Source organism: Passer domesticus, chromosome 2, assembly GCF_036417665.1.
Source record: "Passer domesticus isolate bPasDom1 chromosome 2, bPasDom1.hap1, whole genome shotgun sequence".
Classification (NCBI taxonomy): Eukaryota; Metazoa; Chordata; class Aves; order Passeriformes; family Passeridae; genus Passer; species Passer domesticus.
In genome coordinates this window covers 4,142,251-4,164,007 of record NC_087475.1, presented here as the reverse complement: position 1 = coordinate 4,164,007, position 21,757 = coordinate 4,142,251, and the positions used below count along the sequence as shown (strand labels likewise).

Genomic DNA, 21,757 nt, shown 5'->3' with positions numbered 1-21,757 from the left:
GGTGACAATAATGTTTCTTTGTCTGTTTAGCTCTTAACCTTTTTTTGCAAGGATTTCTCCATGTGATGCCCTCGTGACACCGGGCTCTGCAAATACAGACTCACCAACGGTGTGGAATCCTTATGACTAATGGCAACTCATAAATGCACTCCAGGCATATTCTGCATTGGTATTTAGGCATTAAACAATAATATTAACCATTAAGAGGCAGCCTGGAAGTGTTCAGGGCCAGGCTGGATGAGGATCTGCTTTCTGGTGGGAGAAGCTGAAGCTCAGGAGAGTTGTCCCAACATCCCTCCATGCCCAGAGGAGAAGCTTGGGGAGGAGCCAGGGGATATCCCACACCAGCTGAAGCATTCAGAGAGAGAACTCAGTGCTCCTTACACTTCAGCTGATGAGCAGACAGACACATGGGCTGAACTTTGAGCCCCTGTCCTGGTTTCTAGAGCTGGGAGTGGAAGCTGGGTTTGAGCTGCACTCTGTAATTGTGTTTAATGGCAGAGCACCTTGCAGACACTCCAGAAGAGGGGAATTGCATCTTATTTGCATTTGTTTCTCTGCTGTAAAAGGGATTAAGGGTGACTGGTTCAGAGGAATCCTGCCTGATAAGTCTCCTGGTGCTGCTCCCTGGAAACACTGACCACCCTTGTATGCAAAAGAATTACCAGGTTGTTGGCTCTATGAGAAAAGAATTTAAATTTTAAAAAAAACAACACAAAGCACAGCACCCCGACTTACACAGTGCTAGGATGTGATGCCTTGCTCTCTAATTTCTATTCCCAAGACACCAGGAGCACACTGAGTCACAGCACACATGGGAAACTTCACTCTGGGTTGCGAAACTTCGCCGCTCTCCTGCATGGAGGGAAACTCAGCAGTGTCATTAAACTGAACCGACATTGTATGGCTGAAAGGCCATCTTATACTATGTAAACAAACAGCTTTCAGTCCCAGAACAAGAGGTCGTTGTGCAAGATTGTGCATCATCACTGCGTGCCTCAGACACCACTGACCTGGTGTGTCTGAGGAAGAAGCACAGTCCTGATAGCACTGCTTCATTTAAAAACAAAAAGTTAACCTGATTCTGGCAGAGACCTCCACTGCTGGTGGAATGTGAGATCCCAAAGTCTTTCCCAGTGCTGGGCCATGAGATTCAGGTTTGAATCACTTCCCATTCCTTCAGCTTTCTGTTGGATACCAATCCCTGGCCTTGGCTTACACCTCGGTGCTCTCATATGCTGTGAACTCCAGCCAAGTCCTACCCATTTCTCAGAGGGATGCTTTGGCTTATCCTTTAAATGGGCCTTTGGTTTATCCTTTAAATGGGCACTTTTTGTTGGAGTGAGCTGCTACTCCTCAGAATGAGCTGGGGGACAGGAGAGAGGCAATGGCGCCAATGCTCACCCTGACAGTGACAGTGACAGTGACAGTGACGTGCTGCAGCTTTCCTGGAGGCAGGAGGAGAAGAGCTGCAGCTTCCTCAGGCTTCCCACAGAGCCACTGGCACAGGCTGTGCAGGAAGACCTGCCAAGGAAGTGTCACCCTCCGGGTGTCCCAGCCAGCTCTCTCCACCTCGGGGGCTGCAGCTCAGCTCCTGGGCACAGCCAAATCAAGGTTGCTCCAGGTGCCAGCAGATTCCAGGCAATGAACACAGCCTGTACAGAGGGCTGCCTTCACCCACCAGCTGGAGAGAAACACAGCAGCCATTGAAACTTATTTTAAAATATGTAGAATTTACCCAGAAAGCCTTTATGGACTTTTTTGCTCAAACACTTGTGCTATTTGGGCTCAGGATAATGCACAGAGAGATACAGGTCCCTTAAGGCTTGTGCATAATTTAAAGTTGCTGGCTTGGATTTTCTTTCTAAAATACAGAAGTCCCCTGATTCACCTTGGGGACAAGTGTCTGGGCTTTGAATACAAAAAACAAATTGCCTTTTAGTCTCCAGTAGCAGCACCTGGTATTGCTGCCAGGTGGGGAAGGGGCTGGTTGTCCCCACTGGAGAGGCTTCCAGTTGGGAATTCACAACTTCAGAGGCTGATGAGGTACTGGGGAGGAAGATAAGGGACATTTATTGGGGATGAGAGATTCCAGGACTGCAGGTGAACTGCCCAGAATGCACTCATTGCCAGGCCCCTCATGGTCCCCTTCAGAACCTTCAGGTTCCATTTCCCTCCAGAACTGCAGCTCTGCACCCTGGTCCTCACTTGTTTTCACTCTCATTCCAGAGGTTACATCCCCACTCCTTCATCCCTCACCCTTGTTCCAGTCCTGGCTCTCCATCTGCATCCTGCCCTCTGTCTCCTTCATGTCCCATCACCCTCACCCTGCTGCTGGCTGTGCTCTCCCATTTGCCCCAAGGCTGGTCACTCCACTTTGCCCTTTCCCATCCCTCTCCCCGGATCAGAACTTCCCATCTGTTTCCCACTTCCTTTGTGCATCATCTCTCAATCCTTGTCTTCACACCCAGTCACTGTACATATGTGTTTTTACACTTTCCAGCCTGTCACCACTGACTACTTTTGTTTTGCTGGGACCCACTCCGAGCTCCTTCCTCCCTGAAACTCAGTGGCAGGGCTCTGATTCCTTCTCACATGCCTCCAAATCCCTCCTGCTGGCTCCTGCTTCCCAGCACAAGGTCTGCCCTGGCCACGGGCAGCCCTTGTCACATCTGACACCTCTTTTCTCTGTCCCTTCCTTACACTGCTGATGCCTTTTCCTCCATGACTCCACTGACTTCCCTCCATCCTTACCCTGTCCTGAGGGATTCCTGCCCAGGAATCTACTCTGGATCCTACATGAGAAAGCCCAGCTTTCTCCTCATCACCTCTGACTCATCACTACACTCTTCCATCTGTCTCCACTTCTCCAGAGGGAAGTTTCCCAGTTCCACATGGCAGAAGATGAACAAGGAGCCCACAGACCCTTCTGTCACTTTTGGTCCCTCTTCCTCTGCACTGTGGGACTGAGCACAAAGGAGAGGAGATTTGTTGGTGGCTTATCTGCACGTGATCCCTCTCTTAAATTGTCTGCTGACTTCCCTTGGAAGAACAGCCACGCCTCTTCCAACATTTTTGTTTTCACATTATAAGTGCACTTGATTCTTTCTGATACTACTAATTTTTTTAAACCCTCTCCAGCTCTAGACTGGTCTCTTTTTTTTCTTCTATCTCTAAGTCCATTCACCATTTTGAGTGGTTCCTTTTTTTTCTTTCTCATTCTAGGTCCTCTTCTAACAATTTCCTGCCATGGGGACACACTGGAAACACACTCAGTCTCATTAAATGAGCTTTTCCAAGTCTTCACTCAGCCAGTGTTTTGACTTATACCACTTCACCCTGAGCTGCAGTTGCCTGCTGATTCTGTTCCTAGATTTTAAATTTCTTTTAGCACATGAAAGGAGGACCCATCCCATGTGCAGCCTTGCCTTTAATCCTTCATGTTAATTCTTGTGGGGAACCTCATCTTCAGGGAGGATCTTGAGGGCTGGGAGAGACCTCATGGGGATGTCAGGCCCATCCCTGGGAGCAGGGCAGGCCCAGCCATCCTTGATTAACCATTTTTGGCCACCTAGGTTGAAACAACCTCCAATGACAGAGACTGCAGAGGTTCTCCAGCCACCTTAAATCTGATTTTGTTATTTAGCCTGGTAGAAAGTTGTTGTTTTGGGTTTTTTTTTTTTTTTTTGTTTTTTTTTTTTTTTTCCTGATGTCTGACTTATTTCTGCCATAATTTAGGCCTGGGACTTCTTGCCCTAATCACCACAGAGAAGGAGGATGGATTCATCTTTGCAGCACCCTTTGATATTACAATATTGTGTCCCATCCCTCACTTTTTTAGACCAAACCACCCCAATTCCTACACAGCCATGTCCATCTAATCCCTGTTCTCCTTGCTCTCCATTCCAGATGTGGATCTTTCCTGGAGCACAGTTCATTCACATCCTTATTAGTGCTTAAGCACAGTTCATTCACATCCTTATTACAGCAAACACATGAGTTCAAATGTCCTGCAGACTCTTTTGCTCCACATAGCCCAGAGTTGAAGAATTGTTTTTTTTCTCAAGAAATTCCAGAGAGCAGGCAGAGCTACATAGTTGTTTTCTTCTCAGCCCAGTACTTTACATAAGACCTTGCTGAACAAAATCCCACTCTTCACCTGTTTTTCCTGACACCTTTGTATCATTTGGGATTTAACCAGTAAGATCAAAGGTCCCTGTGGTTGCTTTGTCCAGCTTACACAAACTCCCTCTGTCATCTCTCTAAATTATGTGGTCTCCCACCCATCCAGACAGCTAAAAATCCCCTCTGTGGCCTTTCAATCCCTTACATCTGTGCTCAGACAGCACATTTTTTCTTTAGCCTTAATAAATAAAAGCTCCTTTGCTTTCACATATCTCAAATATTGCAGTGGTTTCCCTCACCTTGGTACACCCTGTCCATGGGGAATTTCCCTCACCCTCAAAACCACGCCAAACCATCAGCATCTCATCATCCCTTCACACACCATCCCTCCTGCATGCTGGGCTTCCAGCCTGCACTGTGTTTGGCCAGCAGTGCCCTTTCCTTCTTCAGTCTGTCACTTCACATGCACCTCTGCGTTTTCTCCCAAGTTCCTCCTGTGTTCCAGGGCAGATTTGTGGAAAGAACTCTCAGGAACTTCATTACCCTCTTTAAAGTCTTCTTAAAACCTTGGTCTTTGCCAGGAGAGCTGCAGTAAATAAATGCAGAAAGGAATACAACAGTGAATGCTGAGAACAACAAATTCCCTCCTGATTTTTGTCCCCTCATCTCACTCCTTCACCTGCCAGCTGCTGCCCTGCACTTCTAATCCTAATTTTTTTTTGGGAAGGAGCTTCTCTCTCTCCAGTATCTGGCTGTACTAGACCCAGTCCAATGCTGTCCCAGTTTCTGACTGGTGCCCTAGACACAATCTAACAACAAACATCCCAAAGCCATGGCAGACCATGCTGGAAAGTTGAATTTGATGGAGAGCGGCTGCAAGTGGTTTGCAGTTGACCACAACCTGACCCTTCCTGGATTGTCAGGGTGATGATATCAGCTCATTTCCCGGCAAGAAAAGGTGTTAAAAAGACCCCAAAATTAGCTTCAAAGTAAGCTTGATGGCATTTTCTGCATGGCCCTCGTGTGAAAAGGAAACTCATCTTCTAAGGTGGCCCCTTTGGTTTGGAAGTAAAATACCCATGGAGGGCAGTGGAGGGAAAGGAGCACTCTAACCATAAAGATTTCATGGAATAAAGAGAAAACCTCAGTTTTCAAAGCCCTTGGACATGGTGCTGGTAAGTAGAAAGCCCATAAGGAAATCCAGCAGTAAATAAAAGATCACTCTCTCCTGGTTTCAGCCTGAAACTGCCAATGCTGCTCAGCAGCTTTAAAAGGTCAGAAAGTGTGAGCACCTCCCCTTGTTTTGCAGTAGCAGCACTGGCCCTGCAGACCTGTGCCTGTAAATAAAGGACAAAAAGCAGCTCTGAAAAGGACACAGCCACTAAGAAAAAGCCCTCTGTGTGTAGCAGCAGTAGCAGCACTGGAGCTGCTCAGAAGGCAGTGCTCTGTGTTTGTGTTTACATATTGATTGTTTTGAAGCCTCTTTCAGTTCCAGGAATGGGAGACTATAAAAAATGATATATATATTTGTGGTTTGGCACCCAAAGAGAGCTTCAACTCATGCATCATCGCCATCTGCCAACATCTGCAAATTATTACATGTTGGTTTGGTTTGGGGGATTTTTTTTTTAAGCCTCAAACTACGAAACTAACGTCACTCGGTGGTTGCACCTACTGCCGAGGAACAGGGTGGGACTTTGGAAAGGGATTTTCACCAGGGCAGGTCACTGAGTTTACTAATAAACAGGATTTTATGGTAATGCCTGCTGCACTAGGGAGCAAATTCTAGCTCAATAAAACTCAGACAGAAACTTCAGTTGGTTTTCAAGAATGACTGGCGAAGAACATGGAGGTTTACTTCTGAAACCACCTTCCAGTGAAAACGTAACTGCACCGTGGTGTGAAGACACCTCACCCTGTCAGAGGAGGGAAATGATCTGCACAGAGGGTTTTGGAACCATCTGTGTCAGCAGTGGGGAGCTGGCAGAGCCTGGAGCCCAAAACACTTGGCAGCGATCCGCGCGCAGAAGAACCCGGTGCCAGGAGAGCTCACCACGGGCTTACACAAGCCCAGCAGATCTCGTGACCAGCACACAGCAGAGCAGATGTTGTGCACAGGGAACCATCCCTAACCAGAATCTGCCTCAGGCACAGCCAGGGAAGGAAGCACCATCCTGGAAAATTAAGCCACAGCTGCCAGGCAGCAGCGAATCCTTGCTCGGAATGGATCAGGTGGCATCGAGGTGTCAAAGTCAAACCTCATCAGCCTCAGCAAATGTAGCACAGTTTTGGGGGTTTTTTTGCTATTATCAAGCAAAGATAGGCAAACAGAAGCATTGTGACATGAACTTCTTGCAGGTCTAATTTGAAGATCACAGCAGCAAACCCCACCTCTGCCAGGAAAAGCGGAGCTTTGTGAGGCTGGGTGTGTGTTTGCAGAGAGAACAGGCTTGGTCACAGCACAGATGGGTAGCCAGGGCTTATTTGGATTGGAGTAGCAAAGAAGATCTAAAACTACTGATTAACAAACTCAAGTTCAGTCTCTTTTTCTTTAACTGTTACATTTCAGGCTCCTTTATCTTCATTGCCATTTTAGCTTTACTTCCAATGGGATCTGTCTGCAGCATAGGCAGTGTTAGCCTGGCATGAAACTAAATTCATCCCCAGGTTGATCTTGCTTCCCAGCATAAATTTATCCTAAACTTTCAGCAGGCCTACAGCATTGAAGAGTACTGCTCTGCTTGCTGCAGGCAGCAGGCCCATGGGAAACACCCAAGCCACAACAAAAGGTCTGCAAGGAGAAAAATTAGAAATGCAAGTTTGCAAAGCCCACGCTTTGTAAGCCACAGTGAAACAGCTGAATCTGCTGTAGGGGAAGATGTAAAGGCCAGAAACAAATATTTCTGCATGGCCATGACTCCACCAGCAGGAGCCATAAAAGGTTTAAACAGATTTCCCAGAGAAGCTGTGGCTGCCCTATCCCTGGAAGCGTCCAAGGCCAGGTTGGACAGGGCTCTGAGCAACCTGGGACAATGGAAGGTGTCTCTTCCCATGGCAGGAGGGTGGAATTGGATGTTCTTTAAGCCCCATTCCAACCCAAACCATTCCATGATTCTATGATAAACATCAAGAAGCCACTCTCCTCATCAGGAGTATTAATTAATTAAACCTAGAGCAGGACAGTGATCCTCCCCTCACTTGCCCTGGAACACTGAATTTTGTCCATTCAGTTTCAGCAAGGTTTTCTCTTTCACTCACAAGATGAATCCCAGGTCAGCACAGTCAGACACCTTCAGATCCTCCAGTTTCTGGCTGCTCTTTTTAAAGTCCAACACAATGATTTTCCATGATAAACCATGGAAACCCAAGCTTCTTTCCCCAGCTCCTTCTGAAGGTGAAGAGGTTTTCCTTAGTCCACAAGTCACTGTGTAAATGGCCAGGTTTCCAAGTGTCACCCCTGTAACAGAGCATGGCAAACATGTGCTGCCTCTCAGCTGCCACAGCTCAAAGTCCAGATTATTATTTAATACATAATCTTGAATGGGTGAGTCATAAACCAGCCTGATTTTCTGCCACGGGAATAGTAACTTTTGGGGAAGGAGCAACCAAATTTTCAGCCTGCTGCAGCAGGGCTGGATGGAGCCCTTCACATTTTAAAGCTGAAATCCCATGTGGGACAGGCTGAGGGCACTGTGTTATTCCAATCATCTCACTCCCTTCAAAGATAAATCAGAATAAAATGGAAAATATCTCAGACCTGCTCTAGCAGTCATGTTTCTCAATGCACTTCTTGCTCACCTTCTGCAGCCTTGGGGTTCTTATCCCCTTTTTTTGAGTTCTCCCCGAGATTTGCAATCTCAGTTTTAAAATTCATAGGAATTTTCCCCTCCCCCCTTAAATCTCCCCATTGTTTAAATTCTCCCTCCCACACAACCTGACTGTAAACAGATGGTAAAATTCTGTGTGATGCTGTGTACAGTAAAATCACCTGTTTGCTGCACAGCCATTATCAGTGATTTTCCACAGGATTCCCATGAAATCCAGCCTGTGTTTGCTGTGTGGCAGCAGGGACTGGGACAGGGCACTGGGACACAGGGTGAGCACAAGCAGTGATGGGTGACAAGCCAAGCCAAAAGGGAATGGGGAGGGCTGTGGGAGAACTCCTGCAGGGCCACGGGGTGGGTAGAGGGTGCTGTGGCTGCCCTGTGCATGGAACTGCTCCTCAGGATGCTGGAGAGGGGTCCTGGGCAAGCCCTGGCTCTGCCCACTGGCTCTCTGCCCTGGTCAGGGGCTGCTGCTTCTGTCTTTCAATAAGAGAAAAGTATCTGGAAAGCCCAGCTGGGACAGCCAAAGAGATCTGGAAAATCCTGATTGCCCTGCTGAGACAGCTTGGAGATGGGTTAGGATGCTCCCAAAGACAAAGCAGAAAGAAGCAACTGAAGAGTTAAGTGAAACTAAACTGGAGATGAACAAAAATAGTCCTACACGTCTGATACACCATAAATCCTGTTCTTCAGTGAAACATGAGTGCTTTGCAACCCTGAACCATCTGTTAAGACCTTTCCCCAGACAGATCTGGAGGCCAGGCTTGCTCACACAGTGTCCATCAGGATAAAGCCCCTGGCAATCTGGGTCACTGGGGCTCAAGCCTGGAGCCTGAGCACAAGGAAGGAGCCCAAACACACGTCCCCAAGCTCTGCAGGGTGCAGGCAGCCACTGACCCAGGTCACAGCAGCACCCACACAGTGACCTGACTCCCTGTCACTTCATGAGGGCCAAGCTGTAATTTAGACAAAGCTGGTGATTTTCTATCAGCTCCAGCAAGCTGAAAGGGTTGAACCCATGAGCTCACACGGCTTGGCATCATCTAACTCAGCTGGCAGCACCAAATGGATGAACTGCTGGTGCCCTGTGCTTCAGCCATGGCAAAGAAAGCTGGAGAAGCAGCACAGCAGCACTGTCCTGTGGGCAGGTTGGGGTCAGCCTCTTTTCCCAAAATGAAATGGCCTCCAGTTCTACCAGGGAAAGTCCAGGTTGAAAAACAGGAGTAATTTCTTCAATGAAAGGGTTGTCAAGTGTTGGAAGGAGCTGCCCAGGGAGGAGTTCAAGAAAAAACTGGACCAGTGTCCTAATTTGGTTGAAATATGGTGATCCATGAAGTCTTGGACAAGATAATTTTGGAGTCTTTTCCAATTTTAACCATTCTACGTTAAACCATTCAATTTTAACTATTCTATTCTATTCTATTCTATTCTATTCTATTCTATTCTATTCTATTCTGTTTTCTGGTCAACAAAGGTGTTGCTGGGACCAGGTAGGACAATCCTATTCCTGGGTCTGTCTCTGCCAGATGTGCTCATTCTCATTCTCCAGTTCAGTGCATCTCCTCCAAGAAAAAAAAAAAAAAAAAAACCAGCAAAGAAAATAAAAAGAAAAAACAAATTCCAATTTTTCCTTATATCACTTTTACATGCACACTCCATTCCATGCTTCCCATGGGGCATTTCCCACTGGATCTGCTCTGTTGTAAACTCCAACAGATGCTTGCCAAAAATAATTATATCCAAGACAAACAAACAAAATAGCCCCAACAGCATGGCTGGAGTTGGTGTGGTGCAATTGTCGTGCAATGAGGTTCACTGACCGCTCCATCGCTCCCCTGTCATTACTGGTAAATTATTCAATCTTTTATCAAGGAAAATGCTTTAAACATGCAATCATCTGTTGTTTATCTTGTGCTCTAAAAGTGTGTGTGGCTGTGCCAGATATGTCCTAAATTCTTTTGTTTTATCTGCCCAGTTGTACACAGACGCCAACGTAAATAAGTACCAGGCACACACACACACCTACGAGTAAGGTCATGGATCCAGTCCTCTTCTGATCTTTCTCTTTCATCTCCCAGCAAAGAGAAGGGCAAAAAAACCACTGTTCCACCTCCACTGTGCTCACACAATCCCATCACCACCAGCTTGCCCTGCCCCAATCCCAGTGGGGATTTTCCTGGGACTGGGATGGTTTTTAGCACAGATTTACTCAGTGACCTTCGTGACCAAATGGCATCAAGGCTTCGAGGGGTGAGTTCCCAGCTGAGAAGGTCTGCAAGGAAATTGTCTGCATAACTGCGCCACTAAAATGGAAAACAAGAGGTGTGGGAATCTGGGAGCTGAACATGTGTAGCAGCATTTCTGGAGATGGGGATTCCTGGCTGGAGTAAAACCAGTTTTCTACTGGTTGCTCAGGAGGGCAGAGCAGGTGGCACTGGAGGCTCTGTGCCCAGGGTGGTTCTCCCCTCCCTGCCTGCTTTGAGCTGCCCAGGAGTGATGCCTCTGCCCCTGGGAGCAGCTCCCAAACACTCCAGCAGCTGGAATCATCACCCTGCTTGCAGAGGTTAATGGGCCAGGCAGAATTCCAAGTGGGAAGCTTTGCCCAAAAGTGGGTTAGCAAGAGGGTGGGGAGGAGACCGGCCCTTGCAAAAACAAAAAATCCACTTAGCCAGCAGTTGTGACTGGGCAAGGCCACTCAGAGTGTGACAGAGGCAAAGCCCAGTGTGACAGATGTTATCTGACATGGGGAAGTGGATCAGGTCACTCATCTCCAGTGAGGATCTGCTGCCCTGGCATGGTGCTGGTGGGAATCCTGCAGTGAGGGGTGTCCAGCTCAGGCTGGGCGTTGTACTAAGGAGCAGGACTGTCCCCCAGACAGGAACATGAAATCATGGCATGGTTTGGGTCTGAAGGGACATTAAAGATCATCAAGTTCCAAGTTGTAGGCAGGGACATCTTCCACTTGAACAGGTTGATCCAAGTCCCATCCAACCTGGCCTTGGACACTGCCAGGGATCCAGGGGCAGCCACAGCTGCTCTGGGCACCCTGTGCCAGGGCCTGCCCACCCTGCCAGGGAACATTTCCTTGCTAATATCCAGTGTAACCCTGCCCTCTGGCAGTGGGAAGCCATTCCCTCTGTGCTGTCCCTGCATGCCCTGGAAACTGTCTCTCTCCAGCTTTCCTGGGGCTCCTGCAGGCCCTGCAAGGCCACCCTGAGCTCAGCCCAAAGCTTCTCCTGTGCAGGTGAACAATGCCAGCTGTGCCAGCCTTTCCTGCCAGCAGAGCTGCTCCATCCCTCTGCTCATCCTGGAGCCTCCTCTGGGCTCTCTGCAGCAGCTCCAGCTCCTCCTGTGCTGGGACAGGGCTGGGGCAGCTCTCAGGTGGGCTCTCACCTGAGGGGCACAGGGGCACAATCCCAATCCCTTTCCTGCTGGTCACGTTGTGGGATCAGTCCAGGGCATATTTGGTTTCTGATCCCAGCACACACAGACAGGGCATGTCCAGCTCTCACCCACCAGCACCCCAAGTCCACCTTTCCTGCAGTCCAAATGCCAGGGCTCAACTTTGATTTATGCCTGGGGTGAATGAAGTCACCCCATCTACTTCCATGCCCTTCCTGATTGTGCTTCCCCACCCCAAGGCACCTTCCCACAACCCCTTTTATTCCTTCTCACTCAAGCTCATCACAACAGGATGGGGAAGCACCACCACGACCTCTCTGCGGGCCACTCACACCAACAGAAGGGGAACAAAACCCCACCAGCTCCTGGGAAACAAGGACTGAGACTCCTCTTCCAAGACGAGCTGGCTGCAGCTGACACTGAGCATAAAATGGAACACAAAGTGCCTTTCTCTCCCCTGACAAACACTGCTGCTCATGCCTGCTCTGATCTATTTCAGGCATCGCTGCTTATTCCAGGCAGATCTCAGCTCTGTGTAGGTGGGGCAGGGATGATTCAGCAGAGGAACCTGCATGGCCAGAAATGCTCCATGCCTATGGAAAACAGAAATTTTGTGGACCCCTTGCTGGGCAGATGACAGAAATCTCCCTTTTTGTCCTCACAAGGTGGTTGTGCTGTAAGCAGCTGCTCCTCCCAGCAGTGCAGGGATTAATCTGCAGTCTGGATTAAATAAAAAGTGCCACATGACATGACAAAATACTGATGCCTGTGTGGTGTTTTACTTTCATAGGACAGCACTGAAGTTTTCCACACCTAAAAGACAGTTATCACAGCACTTTGGTGATAGATCCATAATGTTTCTTTAGGTGTATCCATATATTTACATAAAGAATATTTAATAGAAGTAGGAAAACCTGCTTATTTAATGCCTTTCGTACCAGGAAACCAATTTATGAGTTTGATCAATCTGTTAGATTTTTACAGCTTGATTATTAAACCAAATTAACTGCCACTGTTACACACAGTTCTTGCATGAGACGTATCACACACACCCACAGATAAACAAATATTTACTCCTGAGAAGAGCTGACCTCTATTAATGCACAACGATTCTGCACTAGTCTGATTTAAATGTCATATTGTAAAAAAAAAAAAAGTCATGGGAAAACATGCTGCAAATAGCTATTATGTCCATGAAAACATCTCATTATCCAAAATGGACTTATGTTTAAAAGTGTCTTGTTTATTTAAAGCTCAAGTCCTAGAAATAAATTCCACATTTCTCATTCTCTTCAGATAAATACTCAATTACTTAACATGTTTATGGCACTGGAATGAATACTGGAGTGTTCTGTTGTTTTTAAAAAATAAAAATAATTTTTTAAAAAAGTGTTGCAATGACAACCAAAGATTTAGTAGCCATTTTATTTGCTCGAGTTGACCTCATAGGATGTGATCTTGGAGAAAGACAGGCTTTTAGCAGGGCTGTGATTTAAGACATTGAATTCATTGCAAGATAAATAAGCAGGAGCCACACTATTTTCAAATCTCTATTTGTGCCTATGTGAGGTCTCCACAAGGAGTAAAATGACATGGATCAAGAGGCATGCAGCTGACTTGTCACGGGGCACTGGAGGAGAAGCTCTCCCCCAGCTCAGTTCTCATTAGCTGTGAAGGGCTGATGCCTGCAGTTTTTGGATGCAGTTGCAAAAGAGAGTTGCTTTTGCCATTAATGTCACGGGGTCCAGATGTGAGGAGATGAGGAGCAGACTCCTCACCACACTGCAGCTCTGGCAGAGGCTTCCAGCTGACAAAAAGCCTGAAAGCACAGGGTGATGCTTCCAGCATTTCGGGTCTCACACATCTGGAGTTCCACCCAAGTGCTCTGAGGGTCTTCTGGCCACACAGGCAGGGAAGTTATTGCTGTGTATTCCACCAGATCCTTTCCTGCAGCACTTTGTCAGGGTTAGAAATGATTCTCCCCTGACTTAGATACTGACATGCTGTAGCTATTTACCTTCCATATTAAAGATCAGAAAATCAGAGGATCCTGGAATCCCCAAGGTGGGAAAATACCTCCCAGCCCATGCAGGGCCAGCTGTGCCCCATGGCCACCTTGTCCCCAGCCCAGAGCACTCAGTGCCACCTCCAGGGGACACCTGCAGGGATGGGCACTGCCAAGCTCCCTGGGCAGCCCCTGCCAAGGCCTGAGCACCCTTTCCATGGGCAAATTCCTGCTGCTGGCCCAGCTGAGCCTGCCCTGGCCCAGCCTGAGGCCGTTCCCTCTGCTCCTGTCCCTGTTCCCTGGAGCAGAGCCCGACCCCCCCGGCTGTCCCCTCCTGGCAGGGACTTGTGCAGAGCCACAAGGGCCCCCTGAGCCTCCTTTTCTCAAGGCTGAGCCCCTTCCCAGCTCCCTCAGCCCCTCCTTGTATGACCCTCTCTAAATATCTGAGCAGATCCAGCACTTCCCCTCAGGGAATCACAGAACTGGGGATCAAACACACCTGTGCCAACCTGGGCTCTGGACCAGAACATTCCCAAAATCACTGAGGTCTTTGATGCCCCTCTTATGGCTCACACCTAAATGTGATGCCAACATCTCTGGGAAAATATGTCTACTATGAAATTGTGGTGTTTTTGTGAATTCACTTAAAAAAAACCCAAGGTGGTCAAAATCAAATTAAAGAAAAACAACAATAAAATGATTTCTCCTTAGCCTCACACTGAGGAAGGGAAGTGACCACCTTAAGACATCAGCAGCAGCCCTAAAAATGTTTGCAGAGGACGGGAGACCAGAAGAGCCATCGCTGGCCATGTCCCCAGCTGCTGCAGGAAGCAGCCAGCCAGCAGAAACCCTCTCCACTCAGCCCTTCCCCTCACTTAAAATTCCAGAATAATGAACACTTCGCACAGAAGGGAAAATTTTCAGCTGTGACTCACGGGATTATTACTTTTTGTTTATAAGACACACCCACTAATTTGACGTTGGATGCACGAGGGATCCATCACGAACTGCGGGCACGTGAGGAGCGCTGTGCTCAGAGCACAGCTGGATTCACCCGTCCTGCTTTCCCTTCATTTGGGGTCTTCAAGAGGTTCTTGGTGCCTGACAAAACCTCTGCAGGCTCTAATTTCTGATTTGGGGTCTTCATGAGCTGTTTGATGCCTGACAAAACCTCTGCAGGCTCAGGCTCCTGCCTTGGGGTCTTCATGAGTGTCTTGACACCTGACAGAACCTCTCCTGGTGCTGACCTTTGCTCCTTAAAATCTTCCTGTTGCTTGACATGACCTCAGCTGGCTCCAGCTCCTGATTTGGAGTCTTCCTTTTACTTCCTGATTTCACCAGAGTAATTTTGGAATTACTGCCAAACTATCCACACTATCATTGCACACTGTTTTTCTTTTTTCAGGAGTTTTTGTGGCTATTTCATCAAACATAGATGGAGAGGACTTCTCTCTCAGAAAGTGGAATATGCCTGGACCCTCTTGCTTCTGCACTGAAGCATCTGAATTATTTAATGGTGACACCTTGATTTGCCTTTCCTTGGAGCTGGGGGACAGACCTTTAGCAGGCCATCAGGCTGCTCCCCACAGCTGGAGACACAGCTGGCAGCACATGCAACGTGAAACACAGGGAAATTTAAGTTTTGCAACAAGTCAAATGAAGGAACAGCAAACTGACTGCTCCTGCTCCAGTGCAGGAACTGCTTCCCTTATCCCCAGCACCTCTTGGATCTGTGAGAAGCTCAGCAGGCCCAAGGCTCCACCTTGGACTGCAGAAATAAATCCCAGCTGACATTTTGCTCCTGGTTTTCCATGCAGCAGGATCACAGAGGATGCTGCAAGCTGACTCAAAGCAGAGGAATTGTGTAACAGCCCCATGCAATGACGGGGATGGCTCCCTCCTGCATCCAAATCCTCCTTCCAACACTCAGGAAGAAGAAAAGGACCCTCAAGTGGGTGTGAAGCTTTGTGCTGCCAGAGTGCAAATGAGAATCAGGCCTGACAGCCTTTAAACAGCACACAGCAGTGCAGAATTAGAGGGGAATGCTATCCAACTGAAATACCAGGGATTTAGGGAACCAGAAATTTGGAAGCAACAAAAAAACCGGTGGGACCGAGGCGGGGATTGATGCTAGCATATCTGCCAGCCCCAAAAATAAGCAGTAATAATGAAAAAACCATGACCCACAGCTAAAACCTCGAGTTTCTAAACCTTAATCCTGACCAGTTAATTTGGTTTATTAACTCTGCAGGCATATTCTTGTCACCAGGTTGAGCTTTGCCCCCAAAATATGAGATCTAGAACCAGGCTTTGTTGGGAGCAGGGGCTCTTGGGCACTCAGTCACCTGCCTGAGGTGCCAGCACACAAACCATGGCTCCCAGGATGACCAGGAGTGTTGGGTGCTTTGTGGGAATAAGATTCTTGTGGGAAGCCACTTCTACTTTCCAACCCCACTTCCCAAGTTCCCACCTGCAATCAGAGGGCAGAATGCCACCTAGTGAGCTGCTCTTCCTCATCCTCATCCTCTTCCTCCTCCTCCTCCTCCCTGCAGCCCCCCAATCCTCCCAGCCCTTCCCCACAGCAACCATCCTGCCGCCTCATTTCTGCTACAGCTCTGGCAGCAGCTCCCAAATTTTCCTGCTCACTTCCAGCTCCCATCCCTGCAGGAGTCGCTGCTGCTTGCCTGGGAGCTGCTCCCACCCCACGATGCCCATTTTGGATCAGATTGTGCCACAGAGCAGGGCACCTCACAGATCCAGGACACAGGCACAATGGGAGCCCTTTAAAGTTGCATCCCTGCTGATCCCTCTTCCACAGGAGGGTTTTGGCAGGGAGAAACAAGATTATGGAAGGGACACGAGCTGCTCTGTGAGGCCTCATCTGATGTAGCCACTGCATTCTTGATATGGAATTTTGGTGCTAATCACAGGAAGGGAGGTTTGCCCACTCTCCCTAAAACCAAATTCCTGCAGGCATGTGTCAGGAATCTCCCTATTTTCCTTTATTTTTTTTTTTCCCCAAACTCAACATAAAGAGAACAGGTCTCACTGTATTTTATTTCTGGAAGCTGGGGAGATTATTGAAGCCATCCTTCACAAGGAAGAAGCAAGCTCAGCCAAATTATAGGGATCCCTCCTCTCCTGAGAGGCCCAAGTGTAACAGAGATGCAAAAAATGCCTCAGTGAGTATGCCTGAAAATAACAAATACTTCTAACCAGACATTCACCCTTGGCCATGAAGTGGCATCATAAAAGAATAATGGAGCAGCAGGGGAGTAAAACCAGCATTTAACAGGGTCTTATTCCCAGGAAATATGCTGGGCAAGCAGGGAAAAGAGGCCGGGTGGAAGATGCTTGGAAACACAAGCACAGCCAAGGCAGCAGATCCAGGCTCAGCTGACCTTGCTGTTGTTGTTGTAAAATAGGAATGACACCTTGCACAGGTAATTACAGCCACTTAAAGCCTCATCTGCATTCCACACAATGCAGCCAAGGAATAAACATAATTACCTCCTTGTCTGGAGCTGCTGCCCGGGTTAACCTCCCACCAGCCCCAGTTAAAATGATTAATATTTAAAAAGGTTAAATCCAGGGTTTAGCAACTCCCCGGTGAATCCCCACCATGCCCAGTTTTGTTGTGGGGGACCAGCAAAAAATCCCACAGGCCAAACATCCAAACAATCACATTTATAAGAGCATGTAGGACACAGGATAAGGGGGAATGGCTTCAAACTGACAGAGAGTAGTGTGAGAGTGGATATTAGGAAAAAATTTTTAGTTTGAGGGTGGTGGGACCCTGGCTGCCTAGAGATGTTGTGGCTGCCCCATCCCTGTAAATGTCCAAGGTCAGGATGGATGGGGCTCTGGGCAGCCTGGGATCATGGAAGGTGTCCCTGCCCATGACAAAAGGTAAAACAGGACATCCTTTAAGGTCCTTTCCAACCCAAACCATTCTGGGATTCTATGAAAATGGGGGTTTAAACCACATGAGCAAAGCAAGAGAAGGAAAAAAAAATATAAGAGAAAGCTTCCTGGGACGAAGCCAACCTATATCTTGTGTTGACTAAGAAAAAGGGAGGTTTGCAATTTGTTTGGGATAATTCTCTGACTGCTCGTAAGTCCAGCCAGGACTGATGTCCAACTGGTTGGGACAGAGCAAAGCTCTGGGAACTTTCCACCCCGTGACTTTCTTGTGCTGATGCAAGTTGGTGCAAGACCACTGGGGCTGGTGGAGGTTGTGTCTATTTATATCCCTGGAGGATCTGGCTGATGAATCAGCCCCTTGCTGTGGCTGGAAAATACTGCCTCACCGGGAAAATCCCGCTGCCAGTGACACAAAACCTCGATGGTGAGAGGGGAAAGAGATCCCTTCCAGCTCCAGAGCAAATTCACTTCAAAATTCACTTCAGATTAGGTGGGGCCCTGTTCCCTCAACAATGGGAGCTCACTCCAGCCCCTCCAGGGCTGCTCAGCTCAATTGAGGCTGTCAAAACATTTCTTATGGGGTCTTTCCTACCGGTGTTTCTTTTCTCTGTGCCTCTCCTTCCTCCAGGCTCTTATCTGCCTGCACATGTTCTGCCTCAGCAGAGAAGGGCCACAACAAACCCTGATTTATGGCCCACTTGGAGAGCGCGATGACGTCCAGGGCTCCCTTTGAATTCCTTCACGTTTGCAAAGTTTAGATGTTGTCCCAGGAGCTGCCAAGAGTCCAGAGCAGGAAGTCAGCAGAAAAAAATTGAAAAAAAAAAAAGAAGATAAGGGGGCTGCTGGGGCTGGGATAAATCCCCTACCATGTGTTTTGTTTTCATGCCTTCTCGGGGTTTAAAACTGGAGAAGAAAGGCTTTTCTTCAGCTTCTTGTTCCCCTTTTCCTTATCCCAAAAAAAGGCAGCCTCAAGCAGCAGTGATTGTTTTCCTAATGAAAATTAGGCTAAGGGAAGGAAGGCACCTGAAGCACAGTTTGCATTTGATATTAAATCTATTTTTTAATTAAGCTGGTAATGATTCCAGAGCCCTGGTTACATCACATCCCCAACCAGGCTGAAAAATCCCAGGGACTGTGAACTGCATCTGCCCTTGCACTGGTGAGGTGCAGTGGGGACCTTTGGGGAAATCAGCCCTGCACACAATTCCTTTTTCCCCACAAGGGGAGAGCTGACACATGGGGCACCTGCACCCCACAGATCCCCCAAGCCCTGCCTCTCCAGGCCAGGAGAAAGCAGACATCCCTTGGATTCACCACAAAATAATACCAGGGTGATGATATCAGCTCATTCCCCAGAAAGCAAAGCTGGTAGAAAGACACCAAAATTAGCTCTGAAAGTAAATTTCGTGGAATTTATTGCATGACACTCATGTGACAGGAAAACTCATCTTTTGTCACTATTTTGCACTCAAATAGCAAAACTGCAGCTCTGCACTCAACAGTAACTTGGTCTGGGCTGTTTTGCCAGGCTGGGACAGCCAAGTGTCTCTGCTTTCACCTGGTGGTTGGGGATTTTTAGCAAACCTTCTTTTTTCAGAAGGTGGAGGGGTCTTTTCTGAGGACACAGTGTGTGGACACCGGGCCTTTTCCCAGTGCAAACCGAATGATAACTTGGCCTGGAGCTGGCACATCCAGTGTACCCACACTGAGGCATTTATGTCTCTGTGAGCAGACCATAAAAAGCAGAATTTTCCCCGTTTGCCCTGCTCTCCCAGCCCTGCAGGGCCACAAGCCCAGCAGCCTCTGCCCCACTCACCTCACCAGGAGCAAACCCCGAGGGCAGAGATCCCTCAGGACACTCTGCAGCAAGAAAAAATAATGGATCCCCCAGGGAAACACCGTGTGGCTGAAGTTCAGGAGCTTGTGATGCCTTTGTGGGCTACCTAAAAACAGAGGCCAGACAAAATTAAGGGAGTAAAAAGCAGTTCTATTTATTGAAAGGCCTTCAGGTACAGACAAAGCCTCCCCAGGGGGTACAGCAAAAGTGGATATGGGTTTTCATACTTTTTAAAGTTCGTCCCATTTGCATATTGGGGGTTAATCTTCCAATTACAGCTTCAGGTAATGAAGTCATTTACCCCAAGTTTGCTGCCCCCAACTCAGTTTTGTTTCCATCTCTGAGGCCTGAGGCAGTGAGGTGTCCTTGATCCCCAGGCCTGGAGAGGAATTGTTTTGTCTAACCAAAATGGGAAAGCAGCAGCTCACACTCTATATGGAGTTTAGAGCTATACACTAAAGAATTGCAGGGTTACAAACACATGAAAAACAGAAAAGCTCAAATCCTGAAGCATCATTCGTGGCACCCACTGTCACACACACTTGGTGGCCTCTCGCCACTTTGCCTGATGTGAGAGATAACCAGAGGTACACAGACAGAGATACAACTGATCTCAAGAAGTTTTCCCCTCAGAAAATGAAGAGGGAAGTATAAAAAAAAAAAGCGATGCACGAAGCTCTTTTTGTTTTTGGTACGAAGTTTTCTTTGGAGAGCAGATTGTTTGCAGAGAGATGAAAAGCATGGCAAACACGCTGACAATTTGCGAATGCGCATCCGTACACATATTTCCAGGCGTGCTCACGCTGCCTTCCCTTCCAGCTCCCTTGCAGGTCTGATGAATCACAGCCTGCAAACAGCCCCACTCAGGCAATAGTCACGCTGAGTGGCTCATGACTAACCCCCGAGCAGGGGTTTATTCACAAAGTCTATGCAAATAGCAAACACATCTGTAAGCAGCGGCAGCGGCGCTTTACTCCAGGAGAATTTGCAAACAAGAAAAGGGGTTAAGTCTGTCACGCTGATTGCTTACAGAAAGTAGATCACTCAGCCTTAGTCATTTGCATCTCTTTCTGGATTGCAAATCCTCCTGGCACAGAATACAGCAGGCCCTTTCATTTGTTTTCCTGCTCCTTGTCCTCCAGATGTTCAAGTCAGACTTGTTTTCTGCAGTTGTTGGGTTTTTTTTATTTTTTTTTTAGGACTTCTCAGCCAGATTATGAAACCTACTTCAGTTAGTACTTTGCAATATTCAAGCTATGAAAACTCAAATACATACCTGATTTATTACTTCCATTAGTCAATCACATAAATGCATGAAGCTTTTCCAAAGAAGAAATTCATAGAAACATATCATAGAATGGCTTGTATTGGAAAGGACCTTAAAAATTATCTCATTTCACTTCTTCCACTATCCCAGGTTGCTCCAAGCTCCATCTAGCCTGACCTTGAACACTTTCATGGATGAGGCATCCACAATTTCCCTGGACAACTTGTTCCACCCCCCCAGTAAAGCATTTCAGCCTAATTTCTAATTTAAATCTCCCCTCTTTCTATTTGAGATTGTCACATGAATATTCTGCTTCAGCAGCCACACAGAGTAAATACTGGAATCCATCTGCAGAACAAAACAGCAAAGTAAATTATTTGTTTCTCAGCAGCACAACTATTCAATAGGCTCATGATCAGTGGGCCCTATGAAAAGCCCTGTGCTCAAACTTTAAAAAAGCAGCTATACCCCAAAAAAGCCTTCCAACAGGTCAGAATCAAACCCAAAAATATCCATCCTCAATGCCCCTTGAGTGAATAAGTGCTTAAATATCTCATTTGATGCACCATTGCCCACAGTACTCCACCACTGGACCCCCAGATTTCAGAATCACCAGTTCTAACATCACCCCACACAAAGGCAAGCTCTTAAAACTCCTTTCCTTTGGGCCTGGAATGGCAACAGCTGGAGCGCATCAATAATGGGTTAATTTAGGCAGGGATTTGACTCAGAGCTGCTGTGCTGAGCTCCTGGAAAACAGAAAGTGTAGGAGGAGGAGCCTCCACCCCCAGCAGGAGCAGGTGAGTGAGCAGCAGACACTAAATCTGGGCTAGGTGTGGGTAAAATCAGTAAGTCACAGAGCTGGCAGGCTGAGTGCATCCCCACCTTTGGCTGCCTCTTGTAGCTGCTGAGGTGCCACCTCTTGTTTTACAGCTTATGCAACATCTTCAGATTCTGTCAGAGGATGTCTGACTGCTGAGCCTGCCCCTGGTGCTGCTCCATGACACCTTTCCCAATGTTTTCCCAGTGCTTAACTTCAGCATTTTTGAATTACAGGCTCCCTGTGCAGCTGCTATCCAAATTCAGTCTCTGTGCTCCCCAGTACTATGAAAAGTACATTTTTTAGGAGCACATTTACACTTTACTCTCCGATTGAAATCTGCCCTCCAGAACATCTGTAGACAAAGGATGTCTCTACACTGCTGTCCATCCCATGATTTATTTTGCAGGAAGTTGCCCCTTTCCCTGGATTTGGGATGTTACCAGGAACAAGTGAGCCACTCTAAAGAGCTGCTGTGGATATTCTGTATATCTTTCAGTTCAAGCCCCTCACCTTGCCAATGTCACAAATGAATAGCTGTGAGCTTCCTTTG

General features: G+C 47.6%; 2 long non-coding RNA genes across 2 annotated transcripts in view; one reads left to right on the top strand and one right to left on the bottom strand.

Annotated features, from left to right (window-relative positions):
- The window catches only part of LOC135292240 (uncharacterized), a 192,859-nt gene that overhangs the window by 117,022 nt on the left and 54,080 nt on the right, over positions 1-21,757 (top strand). The window lies entirely within an intron of this gene.
- Positions 3,784-20,022, bottom strand: LOC135295164 (uncharacterized). The gene is made up of 3 exons (XR_010357187.1): positions 19,097-20,022; positions 17,873-18,053; positions 3,784-4,711 (listed from the first exon to the last, which is right to left on the bottom strand). It is a non-coding gene; the product is annotated as an uncharacterized LOC135295164 (long non-coding RNA).